The sequence below is a fragment of the Lepidochelys kempii genome, chromosome 7 (genome assembly GCF_965140265.1).
Source record: "Lepidochelys kempii isolate rLepKem1 chromosome 7, rLepKem1.hap2, whole genome shotgun sequence".
In the NCBI taxonomy this organism is placed as follows: domain Eukaryota; kingdom Metazoa; phylum Chordata; order Testudines; family Cheloniidae; genus Lepidochelys; species Lepidochelys kempii.
This window is the reverse complement of record NC_133262.1, coordinates 2,843,938-2,868,843: the sequence shown is the minus strand read 5'-3', so window position 1 is coordinate 2,868,843 and position 24,906 is coordinate 2,843,938. Positions and strand designations below refer to the sequence as shown.

Genomic DNA, 24,906 nt, shown 5'->3' with positions numbered 1-24,906 from the left:
GTTCCAAAGGTTAATTAATCTCACCATTAAAAATGTACACCTTATTTCCAATCTAAATTTTCTAGCTTCAGCTTCCAGCCATTGAATCATGTTATACCTTTCTCTGTTAGACTGAAGAGTCCATTATTAAATATTTATTCCCCATGTATATACCTATAACTATGATCAAGTCACCCCTTAACTTTCTCTTTGTTAAGCTAAATAGATGGAGCTCCTTGAGTAAATTGAGTGAGCTCCGTGAGTCGGTCACTATAAGGCAGGTTTTCTAATCCCCCAAACATTCTCGTGGCTCTTCTCTGAATCCTCTCCAATTTCTCAACATCCTTCTTGAATTGGACACAGTATTCCAACAATGGTTGCACCAGTGCCAAATAGAGAGGTAAAACAACCGCTGTACTCCTAGTCGAGATTCCCCTGTGTTTATGCATCCTAGGATCACGTTTGCGCTTTTGGTAACAGAGTCACTTTGGGAGCTCATGTTCAGCTGATTATCCACCATGACTCCCAAATCTTTTTCAGAGTCACTGCTTCCCAGGATAAAGTCTCTGTCCTGTAAGTGTGGCCTATTTTTTTGTTCCTAGATGTATACATTTAACATTTAGCCGTGTTAAAACACACATTGTTTGCTTGTGCCCAGTTTACCATCCGATCCAGATTGCTCTGTATCAGTAACCTGTCCTCTTCATTATTTACCACTCCCCCAATTTTTGTGTCATCTGCAAACTTTATCAATGGTTATTTTATGTTTTCTTCCAGGTCATTGATAAAAATGTTCAATAGTGTAGGGCCATGAACCCATCCCTGTGGGACCCCACTGGAAATATACCCGCTCAATGATGATTTCCCCCTAGACTCCTAGACTTTAAGTTCAGAGGGGGGGCATCATGATCATGTGCTCTGACCTCCTGCATATCTCAGGTCACAGAACCTCACCCACCTACTTCTGTAGTGGGCGCATAACCTCTGGGTGAGCTACTGAAGTCCTCAAAACTTGATGTAAAGACTTAAAGTTATAGAGAATTCACCATTTACTATAATTCGAACCAGCAAGTGACCTATGCCCCATGCTGCAGAGGAAGGCACAAAACTCCCAGGGTCTCTGCCAATCTGACCCAGGGGAAAATGCTTTCTCAACCCCATATATGGTGATCAATTAGACCCTGAGCATGTGGGCAAGACCCACCAGCTAGATACCTGTTCTAAACTCAGAGCCTTTCCAACCACAGTTGTAACTCAGAGCCTCTCCATCTAGTGTCCCATCTCTGTCCACTGGAGATATTTGGTAATAGTAGTCACGGAGGGGCCATATGCCATTCTAGGCAATCTCATCATACCCCTCAATAAATTTCTCAAGCTCAATCTTGAAACAAATTAGGGTTTTTGCCCCTAGTACATCCCTTTGGAGGCTGTTCCAAAACCTCACGCCTCTAATGGTTAGAAACCTTTGTCTAATGTCAAGCCTAAACTTACAGATGACCAGTTTATATCCATTTGTTTTTGTGCCAGTATTGACCATTAACTTAAATAACTCCTCTCACTCTCTGGTGTTTATCTCCCTGATTTGTTAGGCTAAAGAAGCCAAGCTCCTTAAGTCTCCTCTTGTACAGTAGGTTTTGAGACCTATTGGTTAGCCAGTTTTTAATCCATTTAATGTGTACCATATTAATTTTATATAATTCTAGTTTTTTAAGCAAAATGTGGTGTGCTACCAAGTGAAGTGCCTTACAGGAGTCTAAAGATAGTGTATCAACACACTTACCTTTATCAACCTAATTTGTAATCTCAAAAAATGTATCAAATTAGTTTGACAGGATCTATTCTCCATAAACCCATGTTGACTTGCATTAATTACATTAGGTTTCAGAGTAACAGCCGTGTTAGTCTGTCTTTGCAAAAAGAAAAGGAGGACTTGTGGCACCTTAGAGACTAACCAATTTATTTGAGCATGAGCTTTCGTGAGCTACAGTTCACTTCATCGGATGCATACCGTGGAAACTGCAGTAGACATTATATGAACACAGAGACCATGAAACAATACCCCCTCCCACCCCACTGTCCTGCTGGTAATAGCTTATCTAAAGTGATCATCATTATTACATTACCTTCCTTTAATTCTTTATTAATCAAGTCCCATATCAGCTGTTGTATTATCTTGCCTGGGATCAATGTCAGACTAATGTCTGATTACCCGATGTGAGATTATCTCTGTCATCCCATTTACTCTTTTAAAAATGTGCATTATATTAGCTTTCTTCCAGTCTTCTGGAACTGCCACAGTACTCCAACGCTCATTGAAAATCAACAGTCCAGGATATTTTAGTGCTGGCAGCATGAGACCTCCAGCATGTGTCACTCAAACTGACGTTCCCCATGATCACACAGTTCTTACTCCTATTATACACATTATAAATAGGTGAAGAAGGAGGCGGTGGTCATCCTGTTCCCTAGTATCTCTAGATCCTCCAGTAAGGTGCAGAAATATGAAACCCTAAGCTAGATAGATTGTAAGAGCCACGAACTGCAAGCAGATCCATTCGGCTGCCCTTCAACCCATGTGCAGAGCTCTATTAAAGTCAATGAGTTTCTGCAAGGCAGCTGAATCAGCAGCCTAGGTCAGCCCATTCAGGTATTAGGGTCCGTTCTTTTCCTAGGCCTGATGCCATTAAAGTATTCATTAGTGGTATTCTCATTGCAAGAGGGTTTTGCCCAAGTCAGGGCTGTGCTTTTTAGCCTATGATTCCAAACACCAAGGCATCACTGTCAAACTCTTCTCCCACGGAGTGTTTTTTCTTCCAATGCTAAAATGCTCTGAACTTAATGTAAAGTGCACATCCTTAGAACTTTTCCTCCATTGCCTGCTCCCTGGACCCTGCTTTCAACAGTAAGAAGATTGAAAACTCCTGGCAAATTAACAAGGTCACAGAAATTTGCCTTCAGTGCTATTTTTGTTTTTGTTTTTCACCTCAATTATCCTGGCAAATCGAAGTACACCTGGACCCAATTTTGACTGAGATTTCAACATGGCCCATGGGATAGTCAAAAAATGCTGAAAGTAGAAATTCTGGAGGCAATGAGCAGTGGTGGGGTAGGCCTCCTGCCCTGTTGTTCTGGTTAAGTGCCCGGCTATGAGGAAAAATGTCAGTTCATCAAGTTTGCTCATTTTGGCCACTCTGAGCTAATGCACTGGGTTGATTTCAAAGGGACTGCTCAGGCGCTTAAAGTGAGGTGTCTGGTTAAGTCTATTGCATAGTCAGAGCTTCCAACGTTCAAATATTACAGACGACACTGTGCCTACATAATAGTTTTGAATCATTGAAAATATTGAAACTATCTACCTAATTCACCCCCTTCTTCAGGGTTTCCACCTCATTTTCAGCGCTTTTGGCTAACTATTTACTGCAGTGTATTTGTTGCATTTTAAACTCGGCAAGTACCCTCTTCAGTCAAAGTCAAAATGACGCTTGATTTTCACTAGAGAGCAGCTCGTGTGTGTACTGCAGGGTGTATGTCAGAAAGGGAAGCTGCTTTTTCACCTGCCCACCCATCCTGAGCCATTCTGCCCTGCGTGATCCAGCACTGCTCTGCTTTCCCCGGGGCAACGCAGCCACAGGAAGCAGGGTTAGGAATCAGGCCCGGTATTTGCCTTTGCTCCTTTCATTTAAAAAAATATCCCTTTGGCCTGAGCAGGTTGGGCTTTAAGCTCTCAGAGCTTCCCTAGCTACCCGCAGACTTAATTCGGCCTTTTGCCACTGCACCAGCTGCAATGGCAGCTCTGTGTTAGGCATAAAGAAACCACCTGGCTGTGTTTGACTAGCCATATAGTCATGGGGACGTATGATCTTTCCGCCCTGCAGTTATCACCACAGCTTAAACGACTCCAATTTCCTTCATTGATCCTTTGCAGCACTTCTTGCATGCTGCCTAGAAGCTGCCTCCTGGCAATTGCCTGTCCCCTCCTAAACACACACACATACACACAATTCTGGGCCCTACCATCCTGCTCATGTAAACTTGTCCATTGTAATTCTTATTCAAGGGTACAATAGGTTGGCAAAATGAGATATCACATTTCAGTTGATGCCTTAAAAATACTCAATAGTGGTTTCTCTTTCCTTTCATTAATGCATTCCAGTGTCAGCACTTGCAGATGTCTTTAGGTCAAGGAGGACTAAAATAACTGCTGATGGCTTCCTTTTCTATAAGAAAGCAAGAGAAATATCATTTGAATATAATAGGAAGCTCTTAATTCTCTCCCTGCTACATCTACCAAGTGCTGTTCCGCCCCTGACAGAGCAGTGTGCTTGAACATTAGACCCCTGGCCAACAGAAATATCCTGGGGGTCACTTGAAGAAATAAATACTTTTAACATTTCCAACTGTGTGTTGTTCTATATGGGATGATAATAAGCTGTTTAATTAGAGAAGATGAGAAGATACCATTTTATTTTCACATGCGGTGCTCTATAATAGATCAGACTAACAGAGGAGTTCAATTCATCGTCAGGCACTGTTATCCGTGTGTCCTGCTTCTTTCATAACTTTCTCCTCACTTCATTGTACTCCCAGCTCCTCAGGACGAGCCATCATCTCTAGGACACCCCCGGCTTGAGCTGTCACTCACAGAATACTTACGACCTCGCTCCAGGAAAGATTAAGCTCCTGAGAAGCTGCAAGTAGCTCAGGAGAGGACTGGAATTTAAAGCAAAGGGGGGGGGGGTTCCCTTTTTAAGCAATGCACTGAGCTAGTACACCTATCCTCATTGGCTGCACATGGTGCCACTCACTGGCCCATTTATTCCGCAAGGGTGAAATTCACCCCGTGCAGGGAAACATCACAAGGTCTTCACCCCTCTTCAATTCCACGTAATAGGCTTCAGTGGAACACAGTCCTGGTGCTGATCCCCTGCACAGGGGCGAGTTTCACTGTGTATGAAGAAGAAGGTTCATGGCCTTCAATACATGGCCCTTTGTGATTTCTGTGGTTTCTTTATGCATAATAATGTAAAATACCTTTCAATCAGACCAAGGTCCATGCTTCTCCCTGCTGCTCCTCTGCCTCCAAACTCTGCCTTATTTAATACTCGGCCTCAACACCCTAAATGAGATGATGTCTTCCAGCGTCTCAACCTCTGAGGTTAAAAAAATGGATAAATGAAACATAAAAGAAAACTACTTTTATGGAAAATATTTTTGAAAAAATCAGTGCTTAAGATCACAGCAGCTGAGAATTTGCTTGAAATGACTGTAGCTTGAGCCATTCCCATCCAAGTATCACCATGTGATCAGTTATTTATCCCAATGGCTTTTGCAAAATGATGTAATGTATGAGACAGGATGAGGAGAAAGTACTCTTCTTTACAGAGCAAACCCTAATGCAGTGTTTACATTTTAGGATCTGTTTTCAGATGCATCTCTCCAGATTTCTAACCCATCACAGGAATCAGGAGCCTTGTTAGCAGGGTAAATGTTTTGATGATCTTGTGTCTCCTGAATTTCAAAACACAGTGCACTTGCCCGAGAATAGGAGCCTTAGTCTATCTCACTCTTTCGGACTCCGCTCCTGGAGCCGAGACAAGATATGGGATAGTCACAAGTTTCAGTGAGGGTTCCTATTTTATCTGCAGGTGAGGAAATCCTTTTATGCCATTAGAGAAGCAGTCAGCCTAAAGTGTGATGTCAAAATGTCCCCCTGCATACAGAGGATTAGAGAAGATGATACTCTGTTGCCAACTGTTTGCTGAGCTGTATGTGGCCAATCACTTTTAATTGTTTAAACACTTGAACACTTAGGTGTCATGCCAAATACAGGATTCTTTTAAAAATATCTCCAAGTAACGCATCCTGGACACTGGGGATGGCTCTCTGATGTAAACCCTCTCCCCTGCCCCTGCACGTGGGCAGTTTGTCTTTTCAACTTGGTCAGAGAATGGGAACTTTCTTCTCTTTCTCTGTCTCTTTCTGTCTCCGAAGGCAGAATGGCTCCCTGAGGGCGCTAGTGGAGTTTTGTTCCTGCTGTCTCCACCTCCTCCAGACAAGGTGGTGGGCTGGGCCCTTTAGGAGTGAACCTGTCCAGCCCACCTGTGCCTCCTTAACAGCCTCTTGATGGAGCCTGATAGAGGACAGCTGGTCTGTATGAAGAGCCAGAGGGGAATAGAAGTGGGAAGAGGAAACTGTGGCAGAGGTTGAAGAAAACAGGAGATCTCTGACCCAGGATGGGTTTGGGAAGCCAGAGGGCTAAAGAAGGCTGAAAGCCAGGGAGTGGGAGGGGTTCCCCACTGGCCTCCCAAAGCCAGAGAATAGACTGCACCGAAAGGGTGCTGGACCCCCTCCAGGGGAAGAAAAGGATTGAGGGCTGGGGAGTTCCTGCTGGGAGAGCAGGGGAGGACTCCAGCAAGAAGGGGCTGGAGTGGCTGCACACTGAAGAGCAGGCTGATCATGAGGAAGAGCCTCCAGCCTGACAGAAGATGCCAGGGACAAATGCGTGGGGCTGACGGGTAGCTTTAGGGATGTAGAGGACTGTTTGAGTTGTTTGTTTATAAATGCAGCCCCCAAGGAGAGGCATTATTGGCCGCGAGAGAGTCTGCAGTGCAGTTATTGATGTAGGGGGCCCCGACATGGGGAAACTGAGGCAGGGCACTTGCTCCTCTGGCCACAAGGGGGCAATCAGGAGGTGGCTGCCTTGTTGCAATAGGAGTCACTACATCAGAGCTATGCCGGGTAACTGCAGCTGAGACTCTGACCCCTGGTAGCACAGGAAGTCTCTTCTTTGCTTGGCATTAGGGCAGTCTATTGTTTACTCTTTCTTCGCCCCCAGCCTCTCTTTCTGTTGTCGCTCAGCTCCCTGGAGTCTCTGAAGAAGGGGACAGCTCCTTCAGCTTGGTCATATAGGGTGAAATTTGCTCTAGCCACAGAAAGCCCAACTCTCCCAGCTCCATGCAGGCAGGGGGTGCGGTGCTTCTCTGCAGCTTCCACCCCAGCCAGTTCCACAGGGTGCTTGACCACTGGATCTGCCTTCAATCAGATCTGATCCCCTGGCCCACCCCACCGCAGCCTTCCACATTGGACAGAATTCAGGTCCCCCCAATAGCAGCAGAAGACTCCTCTGGAGTGGGAAGAGCAGAGGGCAAGGGCGAGCTATGGCCCCCGGCCTGGCTCTCTCAGGCAGGCTGGCTGAGAGTTTATGCTGGGCTGGGGCTAGGGCTACATCTTAGCCCTGTGGCACTAACCACGCTGCATCGGTGAGATCTGACTGTGACTGCACTCAGGCAGTGTCTGCACGTAATCGCTACGCAAACACCCATTTTCCTAATCAGCTATAGATTTCTACACACTCCAGCCTTAAGTGCTATTAATAATATCTCACACTCAGCAGCCTCTAAGCACCATCAGTTAGAAATCAGGAACTCGGTGTCCACGGGAAACCATTACGACCTAAGAGGGTGAAGCTTAAGCTCCAAAGGAGATAGGTTTTATGAAGGTCACCTTGAGAAGCAGCATCATAAGAATCCGTCAATAGACGAGAATGTTCCCGGTGTGCATTTGATGTTATTTTGACTAGCTGGAAAGGTTGAAGAGAACAATGTGTCATATTACAGGGTCTATTCTTCCCCCAAAATTAGTTTTCCTGCAATAAGAAACAAGTAAATATAAACTAATCCTTTTTCATTTCAACTGAATGCAAGGAAAAGTTAATATCACCAGAAGCTTCCTGAACAAACACCACCTGGTCTGTGAGAGTGTCGTCTGAAGTGTAAAAACTTTGTCTAACGTCTCTTAAAATACCTCTCACATGGAAGCTGCAGATATAAGAGCAATGGAATTACAGTGACTACTAATGAACCATGTAATGCTTAAGGGAAAAGGTTTCCCCATAAGTGTGATGTGTTAATATATAATGTACCTACTGCAAAATGAATGTTGATTCTTGTTCTAGTCTGGGTGTGTCAGAATCATTTTTTTTTCTTTGTAGCCCAGTGAAAATGAAGAAGCTGGGGAGGGCAGTCTGAGTGAAATTCACCCCGCTGCAGGGGGCCACCTGAAAGCCTATGTACCACATCAGTCCTCATTTGAGGATTTAAGTGGTGCACTGACCTAGTGCTGTCTCTGCACAGGGGTGAACTTCAAAGGGAACTCTGGGCTTCCCCTTCCCTGGGGTTAGCAATATTTACTCAGCTTTGTAGGGTACTTTGAAGGCCACAGATCAGCACCTAGGTCCTGTGGTCATAGCTGCAGGAGAAGCATCAGACACAGAGGCAAATGCATTGAATTGTACTGTACGAAGTATTGCTTTTATTGGGGTTAATAGTGAAAACTCAGAAGGGTCAGACGTTCTGTTCACACACAAGTTTGAATCCCAAATTTCAACAACCGGATATGCTGATCTGGTTTCATACTTGATTAATCACCAGGAGCGGGGGTTAGGGCACAACTTAGGGAAGGGAGCATCCCGGGATCTAGAAGAGACCAGAAGGAGAGGCATAGGGCGAAGATAATGTTTCAGAGAATACTGATGAAAAGAAACGTCAAGGATGCTCAGATCTGAACCTGTGTTGAAATGGAGCTGGGCTCTGATCCCTGCAAATTCGTCCATGGCATGAGTTACACGATTCACCGACTAAGCAGGGAAGCCCTGTTTAAAGCAGATTCACAAGTAACTTACAGCCTGCCATGCAAATGTCACTCAAGGGGTAGCCTACAATGGAGACGTTAGTGCTCAAAATGCCATGTAACGGGGAAACATATGTTTCAGGGAGAAGAGACAACCAAACAAAGAAGTGGGCGTGTGGTAAGACACCAAGCAAAACAGTGCTCAGCTACTATCGAAGTGGTGTTACTGTACTGTTGTGGACACAACATAAGAGAGAGAGAGAGATTTAAAGCAGCAATCTGAATATGACCTTGCAGCTTATGCACTCCCGTGAGTTTCAATATCCAAGCTGCAGCAATGGCAAGGTATAAATAGCCATTCGGGGGAGTAAATATGTGAAAAGGGAGTGATGTTGGACACATTGTACAATTTGTCCTTCCCATTTGCCCCATCCACAGTCACCAGAACACTTTGGTACCCATGGAAGGCCTGGTCATTGCATTCACAAATGCAAATGTGTTTCTGCATGCTAACATTTGCATGTGCAGATACCTGGGGCTGAGCAACTGCCAACCTTCTATGGATGCAAATTAGTGACGACATTTGAAAACATGGTTGATGATGCAATGCAGTGATTTCAGTGTAGCTTTGTCAAGGGGAGGCAGTTAGATTTTGATTTTCAGGGCTGTGATTGGCTGTTCTCCGTAGTCAGGACCTGACTTTGGTATTTATCTATTCCAGTGGCCCCCTCAGGTCAGTGCAGCCACTAGTGTGTGTCAGGATGGGACGTTTTGTGTCCACACGCAACTGATCTCATGACGGCAGATGGAGGACACACGATGTCCCTTTGGGCCGTGCCATATACAGCTGCACAGTAAAGGGTTGATGAAACGGCCTTTTCCTGCAAAGATCTCAAGAGTAAACTGCCTTTGATCTTTCTCTGAGGGTGAAATTCTCTGCTTCAGGGCTGGCCCAAGGCTGGGGTTTGGATTCATAGGACACTTGAAAGTTTCTGGGTGGGGTGCTCCACCCAGGAGCAGGAACAATGAAAGCTTCCTAAAAGCAGGAGAGCCACTGGCGCCCAAACTGTGGCCCCGCCCCCATCTTTTTTTTTTCAGAAGGTTAGGTTTGGAAGGGACCTCAGAAGGTCATCTAGTCCAACCCCCTGCTTGAAGCAGGACCAATCCCCAATTTTTGCCCCAGATCCCTAAATGGCCCCCTCAAGGATTGAACTCACAACCCTGGGTTTAGCAGGCCAATGCTCAAACCACTGAGCTATCAGCTATCCCTGAATCTTCCTCACTCTGTGGCTTAGTTTCCCTTCTGTAAAATAAACATAATGCCACTGACCTCCTTTGCAAAGTGCTTTGAGATCCACATCTGAAAAGCACTATGTGACCACAAGGTATTGGCCCATGGGCTTGATCTGTATAATGTAAATCGATATCATCCACATGAATAGTCAAATGACTTGCTATAATATATTTTACAGTACCACTGTACAGGTATTGTTCTCTCCTCCAAATACTAGCTGCTGCCATATGAACTGGAATATGCGCTAGCTGGCTTTAACCCTGAGTATTTCATTTTCTCCATCATAATCACTGGTTCCCTTTGCACAGTGCTAATCAGCATCTAGCCAATTAACAATAAACAAACTCATTTTATCTTACTATTACAGATCAAATATGTTATTGCATTTAGCTTAATGTCTAATGAAGCTTTTAATGGTCAATATTTTTCAGGTGAGACAATCTGGAACAAATCCTAGAGCATAAGAAAACCAAAAAAGGGACTCATTCTCCAGCACTCTGTGACATTGGACCTGCAGCTAACCAGCTTAGATGACATTCTACAAACAATGGATTCGTCCATGAAACACTCTATTGTACCGTTGGATATCAGTGGGGTTGAATTTCAGCTAAGTCAACTGACAGACTGCGTTCAACACAACCTAATGGCTCATATTTTCTGAATGATGTACGTGGGAATGACTCTTTTACAATTGGCCCTGGGCCTAAATGGAAATTAAATATCCGCAGCAATATTTGTCTGGTGTGTTACATTACAAAATATTGGCTCCATGTTGTGCCTAACAACATTCTGTTTGTAATGTAGTGTAGCGCAGAAAAACTACATCTTTTAGTACTACTGTGCCTCTCAGAAACCAAAGCTTTGTTATAGCCGAGATACGATAAGCCTGGAGAGCTACCATTTTGCTAGATAAGATAATAGAACAAGAAATGCATAAATTTTCTTAAGATCATACATTCCACTCTTACTTTTAAGGTGTTGGTACAAAGTTGTAGGGGTTTAAGATAGTGCAATATGCTTTAGGGAATTCATCAAAATGTGAAGCCGCTCATGTGGTATTCAGCACGTTACATACTATGAGGTAAGGGTTGTTGCTTGCAACAAAACATGTTAACTTTGGTTGGTTGTTATTCACGTGACGTACTCGCTCAGTAATAACGATCCTCTGCAGTGCTGCTCTGAGGAGATTCTGCAGTCGTTTCGCTGTTTATTGCCAGTGCATCACAGAGAATATGTGGCTGAAATGAAAGCAAATGGACGTACAATGTCCTGGCAAGAGCCCTGAGCTGACGCACCAGGCTCCCGATCCCAAGCTGAGTTTTGCAGCTCGGGTCTACAGTTGTCACTAGAAGAAGGCAGCTTTTGTCATCCCTTGCCACACAGTGGCATGTGGGACAACTGTGTTCTTAATGCAGAATGGGTGAGAACGGCAATAGCTCGGATACTCTGCGATTGCTGCTTTAAACCACGGCAACCTGTACGCCATCTTTGCAGTGGGGCTGGCATGGGCCATCAGCCATGAACATACCTGAACTTCAGAGAAGTTGGGCGTCAGATCCGAATCAGGATTCAAATGCCACCAGATTGACCCAACACTGCAGCAAACAAATCAAACATGCCCGAAAATGTGTAAATAAATAATTCCTCCAGGAGTGTCACTGAAGCACAGTCTGATTTGAGACTTAGTGGAAATGCCCAGGGTAAACACAGTGCTTGGGCCAAAGTCCGGCCAGGACCAGGGATAAATTTGGCCCATTGACTTAGAAAGCTACTGAGCAAATACAGAGAGTAACATCAGGAGCAAAACAAACGCATTCGGCTAGAGTTAGGCTTGACAGAATTCATTTTTTTAATACTTGTGACAGATAATAGCAACGTTTATTTGTAAATATTTTTCCGATTATTATCAATTACAATTTTCACAGTTACACAGAATTATGGGGTTTTATGCATTTCTTTCAGTTTTCATCAATTTAAATTTTCACAGTTGCAGAAAATGCTGGGGGAGGAAGTCAGACAGTTATTTAATGACAGGAGAGATTGAGATTCAAACAGTTAAAACTTTATAACCATCAACATCACATGTCAAACTGTACAAAGTAAATATGCTCAAATCAAACTCTCACACAGCATTTCTCTTACTTTGCCTGTCAGTACATTTTGATTATTAGCGACGGAAATATTTTTGTTGGTTTGTGTGTGTACGATGAAATTGACATATAAAACTAATCCTTCCAAGCGTAGCTCTAGTTATTGCTCTGATACTTCGTAAAAGTAGCTCCAGGAAGCCTGAGTTTGCTATCACAGATTTAACATGACAGCAGACATCTTCCACAGACTTTTGAAAAGCCTCAACCATTCTAATGCTATTTTATTTCCAGTCAAAGTAAACAGAAATCCCCTTCTGACAGAGTCTGTACATTTTAGTCCCTGAACAAGAGGTGAAATACAGAAAAGGAAGGCATAATGGCAAGCCAGAAAAGCTTGGGAAACTGAGCACTTTCCAAGAACCCAGCAAATGAACCAGTCTGAAAGGTCCTCCTTTTGCATTTGAACATGTAAAGTAGAGCTGATTCTTCAACGCTAAGGAAGACAATTGCCATTCCATTCAGGTAGGTGGATGTGGAAGACCTGTGCTTCAATTACATTTGCAAGCTATTTTCAACCCTTGCATTTGATGGCTTCATATTAAGTATGGAATATTCTTGTATTAATTTTGTAGCCAGTAATGAAGGCAGGACACCAAGCACTTCGTATCACGTCTGCCTAGCAGATGATGACTGATCTGCAAGGAACATTTCATTTGTGTTAATGAGGATGCCATATCAAAGGTCTAATTAAAAAAAAAATCCCCTTGTGGCATTATGTGCAAAACAACCCTTTGATGCAGGATGGAGGGTGGCAGGGTGGGGGGGTGGGGGTTTCCCTCCTGTCTTAAAAAGTAGAATTTGCAATAGATGGGGGGGGATATGTTAAAGACTTAGTGGTGGCTAGGGACAGATTAGAAAAGTCAGCTCAAGAAACTCTGCAGTTATATGGTAAGTAAAAAAGCCCTATTTAAATCTAGGCCTGCCACTAGCACCTGGCTCATTCGTACACTTCCCGCAGCCCTAAGGAGGAGAGGACTGGGAATACTGGCTTGATCTATGACTTAAAAGGCATAGCAAGTAGGCTGTCAGCCCCCTAACTCGTTACATCCCTCAAGCAACTGAGGCCATGGGCCCAGGTTTTCATGGGGCCGACCAAGGATTCAGGCACAGTTGGGATATTTCCTGTGAGCTATCATGGGTCAGGCAAGGCCCCAAGGACTATGAGACCAGATTTTTAAACAAATGTGTGTAGCTTTGTCCCGACCCCACCCACCTTGGCAAACTGGCCAACCAGAAAGTACCAGTCAGTGGGCCACAGTTCCACGTGCCACCAGCTCTTTTTCTCCATGGTCAATGACTGGGAAAGTCTCCCACACTTGCAGCCTCTAAACATGATGTCGCTGAAATACTCTGGGGGTTTGCACCCTAATGGGAGTCCCGCCTCCTCGATATTTGGCTGTGAAGCTCGCAATATCGATAAATGAACCAGCCACAAAGGCCAGCTTTTCCAGGGTGCTCAGGGCGCCTGTTCTCAGTGTAAGGCGTTGGATTCTGAGCACTCCCTTTGCTGCCACTGCTTCTCCCCCACCTCCTTGTGGAGGTGCCCAGCACCCTGCCCTCTTCACAGTTTGCTCCTGACCTCCCATGGCATCTCTTGCTCCAACCCCTTTCCGGTGAGCTGTTCCAAGGGACCATGTGAGAAGAAACTCCTCCATCATCTGTGAAGAGTTACAAAGGGATCTCTAGGTGACTGGGTAACAAAATGTCAGTGTTGATAAATGCCAAGTAACGCACATTGGAAAATAGACTCCTAACTATACATATAAAATGATGGGGTCTAAATTAGCTGTTACCACTTGTCAAGGTTCCTCCCCCACTCTGAACTCTAGGGTACAGATGTGGGGACCTGCATGAAAAACCTCCTAAGCTTATCTTTACCAGCTTAGGTCAAAACTTCCCCAAGGTACAAAATATTACACCCGTTATCCTTGGACTGGCCGCTACCACCACCAAACTAATACTGGTTACTGGGGAAGAGCTGTTTGGACGCGTCCTTCCCCCCAAAATACTTCCCAAAACCTTGCACCCCACTTCCTGGACAAGGTTTGGTAAAAAGCCTCACCAATTTGCTTAGGTGACTACAGACCCAGACCCTTGGATCTTAAGAACAATGAACAATCCTCCCAACACTTGCACCCCCCCCTTTCCTGGGAAATGTTGGATAAAAAGCCTCACCAATTTGCATAGGTGACCACAGACCCAAACCCTTGGATCTGAGAACAATGAAAAAGCATTCAGTGTTTTACAAGAAGACTTTTAATAAAAAATAGAAGTAAATAGAAATAAAGAAATCCCCCCTGTAAAATCAGGATGGTAGATATCTTACAGGGTAATTAGATTCAAAAACATAGAGAACCCCTCTAGGCAAAACCTTAAGTTACAAAAAAGATACACAGACAGAAATAGTTATTCTATTCAGCACAATTCTTTTCTCAGCCATTTAAAGAAATCATAATCTAACACATACCTAGCTAGATTACTTACTAAAAGTTCTAAGACTCCATTCCTGTTCTGTCCCTGGCAAGAGCAGCATCCAGACAGACACAGACCCTTTGTTTCTCTCCCTCCTCCCAGCTTTTGAAAGTATCTTGTCTCCTCATTGGTCATTTTGGTCAGGTGCCAGCGAGGTTACCTTTAGCTTCTTAACCCTTTACAGGTGAGAGGAGCTTTCCCCTGGCCAGGAGGGATTTCAAAGGGGTTTACCCTTCCCTTTATATTTATGACACCACTCGAGCGAGATCTTGGAGTCATGTGGATAGTTTCCTGCGAAGATCCGCTCAATGTGCAGCGGCAGCCAAAAAAACAAACAGAATGTTGGGACTCATTAGAAAAGGGATAGATAATAAGACAGAAAATAGCATATTGCCTCTATATAATCCATGGTACGCCCACATCGTGAATGTTGCGTGCAGATGTGGTCGCCCCATCTCAAAAAAGATATATTGGACTTGGAAAAGGTTCAGAAAAGGGCAACAAAAATGATTAGGGATGTGAAATGGCCTCCGTATGAGATAAGATTGGGACTTTTCATCTGGGAAAAGAGACGACTAAGGAGGGATATGATAGAGGTCTATAAAATCATGACTGGTGTGGAGAAAGTGAATAAGGAAGTGTTATTTACTCATTCATATAACAAAAGAAGTAGGAGTTACCAAATGAAATGAATAGGCAGCAAGTTTAAAACAAACAAAAGGAAGCATTTCTTCACATAATGCACAGTCAAGCTGTGGAACTCTTTGCCAGAGGATGTTGTGAAGGCCAAGACTATAACAGGGTTCAAAAAAGAACAAGCTAATTTCATGGAGGCTAGGTCCATCAGTGGCTATTAGCCAGGATGGGCAAGGATGGTGTCCCTAGCCTCTGTTTGCCAGAATCTGGGAATTGGTGACAGAGGGTGGATCACTGGATGATTGCCTGTTCTGTTCATTCCCTCTGGGGCACCTGGCACTGGCCATTGTTGGAAGACAGGATACTGGGCTAGATGGACCTGTGGTCTGACCCAGTGTGGCCATTCTTATGTTCTTATGTTCTTACCTCAGCACTCCCACTGCAGCAGAGGCCAGACCTCTAGTTGGCCTTGTATGGGCTAGTCTCCATACTCCCTTTCCCTGCTGCTCAGCCACAAAAGTGGAGCCACAATCTTGCCCATGCTGGCCATCATGGAGTGTCTTCTACTGGCGCTAGTCACTGTCATGGTTCAGTTTGCTGCTTTTCATGGGGAACACAAGGGATACCGGGAAACACCTTGGTACAGAGGAACAAATGCAGTCACGAGGAGCCAGGTGGTCCAATTCCGCTCTCTTCTCCACTCTGATTTTCTCTCATGTAATTCCATTGTTTTCTGTGGGCTTGTTCCTGAACTCCCCAGTGGGAGCAAGAGTAGAATCTGGCCCTGTGTTTCCTCCTCTGCATACCCTGCTATGGAATAAAGCTTGCAAAAGGTACTCTGACAATGGCCCCTTGCAGCATAGAATCATAGAATCATAGAATATCAGGGTTGGAAGGGACCCCAGAAGGTCATCTAGTCCAACCCCCTGCTCAAAGCAGGACCAATTCCCAGTTAAATCATCCCAGCCAGGGCGTTGTCAAGCCTGACCTTAAAAACCTCTAAGGAAGGAGATTCTACCACCTCCCTAGGTAACGCATTCCAGTGTTTCACCACCCTCTTAGTGAAAAAGTTTTTCCTAATATCCAATCTAAACCTCCCCCACTGCAACTTGAGACCATTACTCCTCGTTCTGTCATCTGCTACCATTGAGAACAGTCTAGAGCCATCCTCTTTGGAACCCCCTTTCAGGTAGTTGAAAGCAGCTATCAAATCCCCCCTCATTCTTCTCTTCTGCAGGCTAAACAATCCCAGCTCCCTCAGCCTCTCCTCATAACTCATGTGTTCCAGTCCCCTAATCATTTTTGTTGCCCTTCGCTGGACTCTCTCCAATTTATCCACATCCTTCTTGAAGTGTGGGGCCCAAAACTGCATACAGTACTCCAGATGAGGCCTCACCAATGTCAAATAGAGGGGAACGATCACGTCCCTCGATCTGCTCGCTATGCCCCTACTTATACATCCCAAAATGCCATTGGCCTTCTTGGCAACAAGGGCACACTGCTGACTCATATCCAGCTTCTCGTCCACTGTCACCCCTAGGTCCTTTTCCGCAGAACTGCTGCCTAGCCATTCGGTCCCTAGTCTGTAGCTGTGCATTGGGTTCTTCCGTCCTAAGTGCAGGACCCTGCACTTATCCTTATTGAACCTCATCAGATTTCTTTTGGCCCAATCCTCCAATTTGTCTAGGTCCTTCTGTATCCTATCCCTCCCCTCCAGCGTATCTACCACTCCTCCCAGTTTAGTATCATCCGCAAATTTGCTGAGAGTGCAATCCACACCATCCTCCAGATCATTTATGAAGATATTGAATAAAACCGGCCCCAGGACCGACCCTTGGGGCACTCCACTTGATACCGACTGCCAACTAGACATGGAGCCATTGATCACTACCCATTGAGCCCGACAATCTAGCCAGCTTTCTACCCACCTTATAGTGCATTCATCCAGCCCATACTTCCTTAACTTGCTGACAAGAATACTGTGGGAGACCGTGTCAAAAGGTTTGCTAAAGTCAAAACAAAGCACAGAGGCTGTGGCCACTAAAATATCCAAGCTATAGGAAAAACAAAGAGCCAGCGGTGCCAAGTCACCTCTAGAGCTGACGCCTCCTAGTCAGGGACATTTTAGAGCTGAGCAAGAGTCAAGCCTCTGCTAACCCCCTCAGGCGTTGGGCTATTAAAAACCTGGAATTAAATGTTCCTGCTTGAGTGCCTTTCTAGCAATTTTTTGCAAACCAGTTTCTCTTCCCTCCCCCCACCACATATGCAAACACAGTAATCTATGCATGGGGTTCAATTTCCTTGCATGTTAAAGGACTTAGGTATCTAATTGCACTTTCCACTTGCACTGAAATTGTACATAAAAAAATCCAGGTACAAAAAACTCTCTGTATTCAAAATTGCCAGTACAGGTTCAGACACTGGGTTGGAGCCCATTTGAAATTTTAGCCTAATAATCAACTCATTGGTAGCAGTTTGTTCTGTTGTTAGTCCCTTCAGGAATTTTTAACACCTTGCCACTATTAGCATCTTGCTGTTACTAACATTTGGGAGAAAAGAGCATCGGAAGAACCACCTGTTAGAAACCAGCCATGGTAGCCGAGCTCTGCAACATTTGTTAACCTTTTATTGAAGTCGCAGAACAAGGAGACACACCACCTGTCACATCTATCCAAAGCCACTCAGTCTTTGTTCAGTGCTTCATGATTAAAAGGGAAGAAATAAATGGCCACCTTGGATTGCAGGATTGCATTTCTTCCTTTGCAGGAGACTTGTGTTATTCTGGAAAACTCAATTAAAAAAAAAAATCCTGCCCTACTCTTCATGCCTCCCGCCCCCAGATCATAGGGAATTTGGGTGTTAGGAACTGGTCAGTCCAAGGAAAAGGCACTTGTTTTAATGTGAAGACAATAACAATGCTGCATCAGCACTAATCAAGGGTGTGTGACTGCAAAGAGCTGAGCATGTCCTGTTTGTGGCTGCGTGGCCTGGATGCCCATTAGGAGCCGAGGATGCCCCGAACCTCAAAGGAGCCGGCGGTGAAATTATTAGTTTAAAATCAGTGGTAGATGAACAAAGGAGCTAGAGGCGATTTGGTACCTAGGCGAAAACACACTCAACGTGCCATGGAAAGTCGGGCTTCACTAAAACAGGCAGTGTCATGTAGTGCTTCCAGCAGGGCCGTGAACACAGTGCGAGGACGTCTTCACGTTCTTTTTTAGCATCAGTCTAGCTGGATACTGGGGAGTTTATGTCATAGGGGGGGGAGTCTTTACCCTCCAGCGTATCTACCTCTCCTCCCAGTTTAGTGTCATCTGCAAATGACGTATGCTGGTGTAAGAGCTAAGTAAGCTGCAGGGAACAGCTATAGATCTGTACCACCATGCTTTTTAGACACATAACAATTTCACAGCAATTTTGCAACATTAAAACAGCATTACCAGTGTCTCTTTAACTGGCCATAAATCGAAACCTTGACTTGTCTCTAGTGGCTTGATATTCCAAGCTAGGAGGAAACATTCTGTCCTAGCTTGCAATCCATTTTATTGCCAAAAAGAAATTTCGTAGGTTAGATAAGTCAAATGCTTACTATTGCAAAACTTCAATTCAGGTCTCTAAGCTGCTGGTGAAGCAGCATCAGATATTAAACTGCATGAAGACATGGGAAGACTTTTTTAAGACTGGGAAGCCATGGCATGAGATACAAAAAGACCACCTCTGTTTTACACTCGGAAAGAGACCCCTAGTAGATTCACATTATTAATCTGCAGTACAAAAGCTACATAACTCCAACAAAGCATTCGTTTCTGATGACTCGGTACCTTTTTTCTGTAGCCTCCGGCATTACAGCTCTTAGTGAAAAGACACTTTAGAGCTAGTCCAGGCAGTTCATTTTCCATCAATCAAATCTCCAACTGAAAATATAAAGGCAGTGATATGACAAGATTTCTATTTTAATAGCTGTATTCTTGATAAGCTAATCCTAGAGGAGCTGCAGTGATCAAATACTTACAGTCAGTGCGTATGGCACAGCCTATTGTAAAATTAAATACACAAAATTAGGTGGGAATACTGTTAATTTTGTGATGGGAATGACAAAAGCCAACGCATTCAAAATTAAGACTCCTATATTCTTCCTTTAATATAGTCCACTGTGGGGGAAGGACAGTGTGCTGTGTGTTAAAGATGTAATTCCCATTTTTATTCTGAAGTCCCTGACCTTTCTCAGCTTTGGAACAGCCTGAGCATTATTTAAACACATTGGGGGTATTTATCTTGTTTATTTAAAAATATATCTTTCAAATTTGCAAAATGAAACTTAATGTGAGAATCAGGAGTAGTGTTCTGTTCTGTGATGCTTCCCCATCCCCTTGACATAGACCAGGGGAGGGCTAACTCCGGCCCACGGGTTGGATCCGGCCCATCAGGGTTTTCAATCTGACCTGCGGGATTGCCAGCCTCATGGCGCAGCGGGGCTAAGGCAGGCTCCCTGTGTACCCTGGCCCCACGCCACTCCCAGAAGCGGCCAGCACCATGTCCCTGTGGCCCCTGGGAACAGGGGGAGGCAGAGGTCTCCATGCACTGCCCTCGCCTGCAGGCACAGCCCCCCACAGCTCCCGTTGGCCAGGAATGGAGAACCACAGCCAATGGGAGCTTCAGGGGTGGTACCCACAGGTGAGGACAGTGCATGGCAGAGCCACCTGCCCCACCCCACCCCACCCACAGGAGCCACTGCTGGACATGCTGGCCACTTCCGGGAGCAGCATGGGGCCAGGGCAGGCATGGATCCTGCCTGAGCCTTGCTACGAGCCACTGCCACCCCAGAGCTACTCAAGGTAAGCGACGCTAGGCCGGAGCCCACACCCTGAACCCCTCCTGCACCCCACACCCCAACCCCTTCTTGAGCCCCCTGCAGCACCCCTTCTGCATCCCAACCCCCTGCCCTGAGCCCCCTGCCATACCCCTCCTGCACCCCAACTCCCTGCCCTGAGCCCCCTGCCACACCCTGCATCCCTCCTGCACCCCAACCCCCTGTCCTGAGTTCCCTAGCCCCCTTCTGCACCCCTACCCTCAGCCCACTCCTGCACTCTGCACCCCCTTCTGACCCCCAACGCATTGCCCTGAGCCCCTTCCTGCACACTGCACCAGTCCCGCACCCTGCAGTTCCTTCCGCACCCCAACCCCCTGCCCCAGCTCTACATTCACGGCCCTGCATACAATTTCCGCACCCAGATGTGGCCCTCAGGCCAAAAATTTGCCCACCCATAGCCCCATATTTGATCAGAGAAATCAGGAATCTGTAGGGCTTTATTTACCTTCAGACAGCTACATCTGTTGGGTAAAATGTGGGTTGGGCTAACGGCAGGTTTTGGGAACACAAGTTGCCTTCCCGTCGCACTAAACCAGACATTCTAATAGTTTCAGGTGTATAACTGCATACACACATCCATATATATGTGCACATGCTCCTTGTTTTAAATAGACAATGTGAAGCATGCTCAATATTCCCTAACAGGCTCCTTTCATAAAGCCGGGTTTGCACCCCTCTCCATTGCAAGCCGGCCCAATACTCTGGGCTAAGGAGCTATGACACACTCCCACAGATGGCCCTGCCATGGCATAACATGGTCCACAGGAGGAGCCAGACCTGGCCAGGCTTTCGACAGATGGCTCAATGCTCTAAGGGTGCCTTCAAGTGGTTCTCCTCCAACCCGGTTCTGGTCACAGATGCGGTCAGAGAGCTGGAGAAATGAGAGGCTGATGCAGGCAGAAAGGATAGAGCCAGCTGTTTATGGGAGCAGGGCGAAGGAGTGGCTAACTGGGGAATTACTCTGTCTGGTGGGCAGCCTGGGAAGATGGCTAGCCAGGAATCTGGCAGTCATTATGGAGATAAAAAGCCTGAGCACCGAGGGACAGGGTTAGCCAGCTGGAAGGAAGTCATGGGCGCAACAGAGCCAAGTGAAGTCCGACAATAGCTAGTCTCCAAAGACTGGGGAGGAGGAGGGGGAGGATCAGGTCAACCTTGCTTTCATTCAGGAGATTGTGTCTGTTCAGGTTAGCTGCCCTAGAAACATTAGTGCCCACGTTACAGCAACAGCCCAGAGAGACACAGCTGCCCCAGTACTAAGGGCTTAGCCAAGGAAGCGTTTCATGACATGGGGATGAGGCCCGACTCTGCATTACCGCTTACCCCATGGCTACTGCCGTTCGAGCTGCTCCGTTGGTCGTGGGTGTTAACTTGTCTCCTGCCTCACAGCAGGAATCGGAGAGCAGCTGTAGTCAGGTGTTTGAGAACTGAATGGTTTCTCTTCACTTCTACCGTAGGCCCCATTGCGGCGTGAACTGAATTAAACCGTGGCAACAGACGGGTGACTAAAGAAATACGGCAGCTCCCTCATGAAGGAAACAGGAGAAACAACTTTCTGCTGTGTCCTCGTTCAGTGGCTGGCCGAAGGCCTCCCTCAGCCTTTGTCTAGTCAAATCTCCCACCAACGCCAATGGGAGTTCAGGCCCTTTCAGAAAAAAATACAGCAGGTCTCTTTGGCGCTCATGCCCCAGATTTACCCCTGAGGCAAATTCCAGCGCTTGCCTGCTCTCCAAATCTGCCCCCTCAGGAGTGTAAACTCTGCTTGGTTCTGTAGGTAAGTGTGTCCACAGTAGGGTGGCCAACCCTCCAGGACTGGCCTGGAGTCGCCCGGAATCGGCATTGATCTCCCAGTGATTATTGAAAGCAATCCGGGAGATTTTAATAGGATATTTTAAGAAAATGACATTACTTCATGTTGGGGGAAAAAATCTCCTGGAATAGCTTCAGTCGGAGTTGGCAACCATAGTCCACAGAGAGATGCAAGAGGCAGTGTTTCCTTTTTGGTTTGGGGGGCATTTCTATCCCTGGGTGACAGGCAGGCTGCGCTTTGGGGTTTTCCGTTTACTGAAGGAAAAGAGGTTTTCAAGTGCCTTCACGTGTGCATGGCAAACCGCCAACGCTGCAGCCGGCTGATGAGTGGAGCTGGGCAAACCGTCTGAAGGAACAGCTTTCCACCGGAAAATGCTGCGGCTACAGATCCGGAAAGTTCCGCTCGGACGTGTTGCTTCTGTGGAAATGTTCAAAGGAAACCAGGCTGGGAGGCTGGTAAGCAGGGGACATTTGCCTGGCAGACTGCATGGCTCCCCATGGGGCAAGCTCTGCTCCCAGCAGGTTCCCCAGTGGGCCACCTGGCTAGCTCCCTCTTGAGCCAGCGCCCCCAGTGGCCAGTTTCCCTGATTATCTGGTGGACAGCCAGGGAAGTTGGCTAGCCAGGCATTTGAGCTCCATTGAGGTCCCCTTGAAACAAAAAGATCTGGATTTTCCTTCCTGTGGAAAAACTTGAGTTTTTGAAAAATAGTTCATCCCGAACCGGGCTGAAACAGCACCCATGAAGCTTTCCCCTGGGAAGGAAGTTCTGGTTTCAGGCCAGGGCTGCTTGAGCTCTGCTCCCAAGATAAGCCCTGACCCGCGAGTAGCGGCAGCAGAGAGGTGGAGACATCTGTGTGATTCTTGTTTGATTAACTGACTTTTTTCCCCTCGGCAGTTGAACAATTTTGATATGGTTCTGACACGCTGACCCCGCCGTTACACAGTGCCACCGCCTCGGCAACGTTTAGCCTCTCAACAGCCGTGTGTGGCAGATCAGGACTATCATCCTCTGCTTACAGATGGGGAACTGATGTCCGTTGAGACTAAAGGACTGGCCCAGGGGCATTGGGCACCTGTAGCAGTGCCAGGAACTGAGCTCGGCTTTCCTGAGTCTCCCTCAAATGCCAGAGCCACAAGGCCATCCTTCTGCATTCAAACCAGGTGCCCTCCCAAACCGAGTTCTCATTGTCCCCACTCTGTAACATTGCTGAGAATCCGCCCGCCGTGTTATGTGAGCGCATCGATTCACAGGCGAGGCCGAGCAGCGGTGTTGTGTGATGGACAACGATCAGCAGATTTACAAACGGCTTTGCGAAGACGGATCCCACACAGCATGTGTCCAGGCCATGCTTCCAGCAACCTGTGCGTGCCTCTGAGCGATTGGAGATGGTTAACAGGCCTCCTGCCGAGAAGCAGAAGATGACGCTGGGACAGGTAGGGATAGGATACAGAGGGACCTAGACAAATTAGAGGATTGGGCCAAAAGAAATCTGATGAGGTTCAACAAGGACAAGTGCAGAGTCCTGCACTTTGGACGGAAGAACCCCATGCACCGCTACAGACTAGGGACAGAATGGCTCGGCAGCAGTTCTGCAGAAAAGGACCTAGAGGTTACAGTGGACGAGAAGCTGGATATAAATCAACAGTGTGCCCTGTTTGCCAAGAAGGCCAATGGCATTTTGGGATGTATAAGTAGGGGCATTGCCAGCAGATCGAGGGACGTGATCGTTCCCCTCTATTCGACATTAGTGAGGCCTCATCTGGAGTACTGTGTCCAGTTTTGGGCCCCACACTACAAGAAGGATGTGGAAAAATTGGAAAGAGTCCAGCAGAACACAACAAAAATGATTAGGGGACTGGAACACATGACTTATGAGGAGAGGCTGAGGGAACTGGGATTGTTTAGTCTACGGAAGAGAAGAATGGGGGGGGGGATTTGATAGCTGCTTTCAACTACCTGAAAGGGGGTTCCAAAGAGTTTGGATCTAGACTGTTCTCAGTGGTAACAGATGACAGAACAAGGAGTAATGGTCTCAAGTTTCAGTGGGGGAGGTTTAGATTGGATATTAGGAAAAACTTTTTCACTAGGAGGGTGGTGAAACACTGGAATGCGTTACCTAGGGAGGTGGTGGAATCTCCTTCCTTAGAAGTTTTTAAGGTCAGGCTTGACAAAGCCCTGGCTGGGACGATTTAGTTGGGGTTGGTCCTGCTTTGAGCAGGAGGTTGGACTCGATGAACTCCTGAGGTCCCTTCCCACCCTGATATTCTATGATTCTATGATTCTATTATACGTCAACAGGAGTAAGCACTAGAATGCCAATTCAGGAAAGCCCTTAAGCATCTGATTCAAGTGTAGATTGTGTTTAAGTTCCATGAAAGGCAAGTTATTTAAATAAGGGCTTTTCTGAAGGGGTGTTTTGGGATTCAGCTCTTGGGGGGGGGGGGAACATCACCACTTTGGGCTGGTTAATTAGGTTTGCAACGCTCCAATTCCCCTCCAGGGCAGTCTGTGCCCATTACAGCCCTACAGCCACTGATTGCCAGCACTCAGCATGACTTTAGCATTGGCCTGTCAGTGAGGATGAGAGGACGGCTTGTTTGTGGTTATTTCCCATAGCAATGACAAACTCTGGCCACCAGCATTAAATCGCTGAGGCTTTGTAACACAGTAGCAAAGTGCCACCAGGGACGCTGGAACAGTTTTTGTAGGGGGGGTGCTGTGAGCCATTGAACCAAACTGTAAACCCTGGATATAATGGAAACCACTTCAAGTCAGGGGGTGCTGCAGCACCCTGCACCCGTAGTTCCAGTACCTATGAGTGCCCCTGCAGAATTTCTAAGGATGTTGGAGAAGCCCAGTGAGAGTGCAACCTGGAGCCGCTCATTAGCCAGAGCAGGGCTCTCGATTTGGCCTTCCAGCACGAACAGTGGCCATACAGAAGGAAAATAACTGGACAATCAGCAGACTATTATCTCAGCAACATGGAAGGGATTTACATGGGTAACTCCCATTAGTGGTAATGGGCATTCCTTCCATACATTCCCTGGACGCTGAGGAGCGAATAGATTGT

General features: G+C 46.3%; 1 protein-coding gene across 22 annotated transcripts in view; it reads left to right on the top strand.

Moving 5' to 3' along the window:
• The window catches only part of FHIT (fragile histidine triad diadenosine triphosphatase), a 1,095,777-nt gene extending 1,083,671 nt beyond the window's left edge, over positions 1-12,106 (top strand). For all 22 annotated transcript variants that reach the window (XM_073350942.1, XM_073350957.1, XM_073350964.1 and 19 more), the window contains one exon: positions 10,333-12,106. The gene's annotated coding sequence lies outside the window, so the exon portion shown is untranslated. The remainder of the gene's footprint in view (positions 1-10,332) is intronic.
• The last annotated feature ends 12,800 nt before the right edge of the window (positions 12,107-24,906 follow it).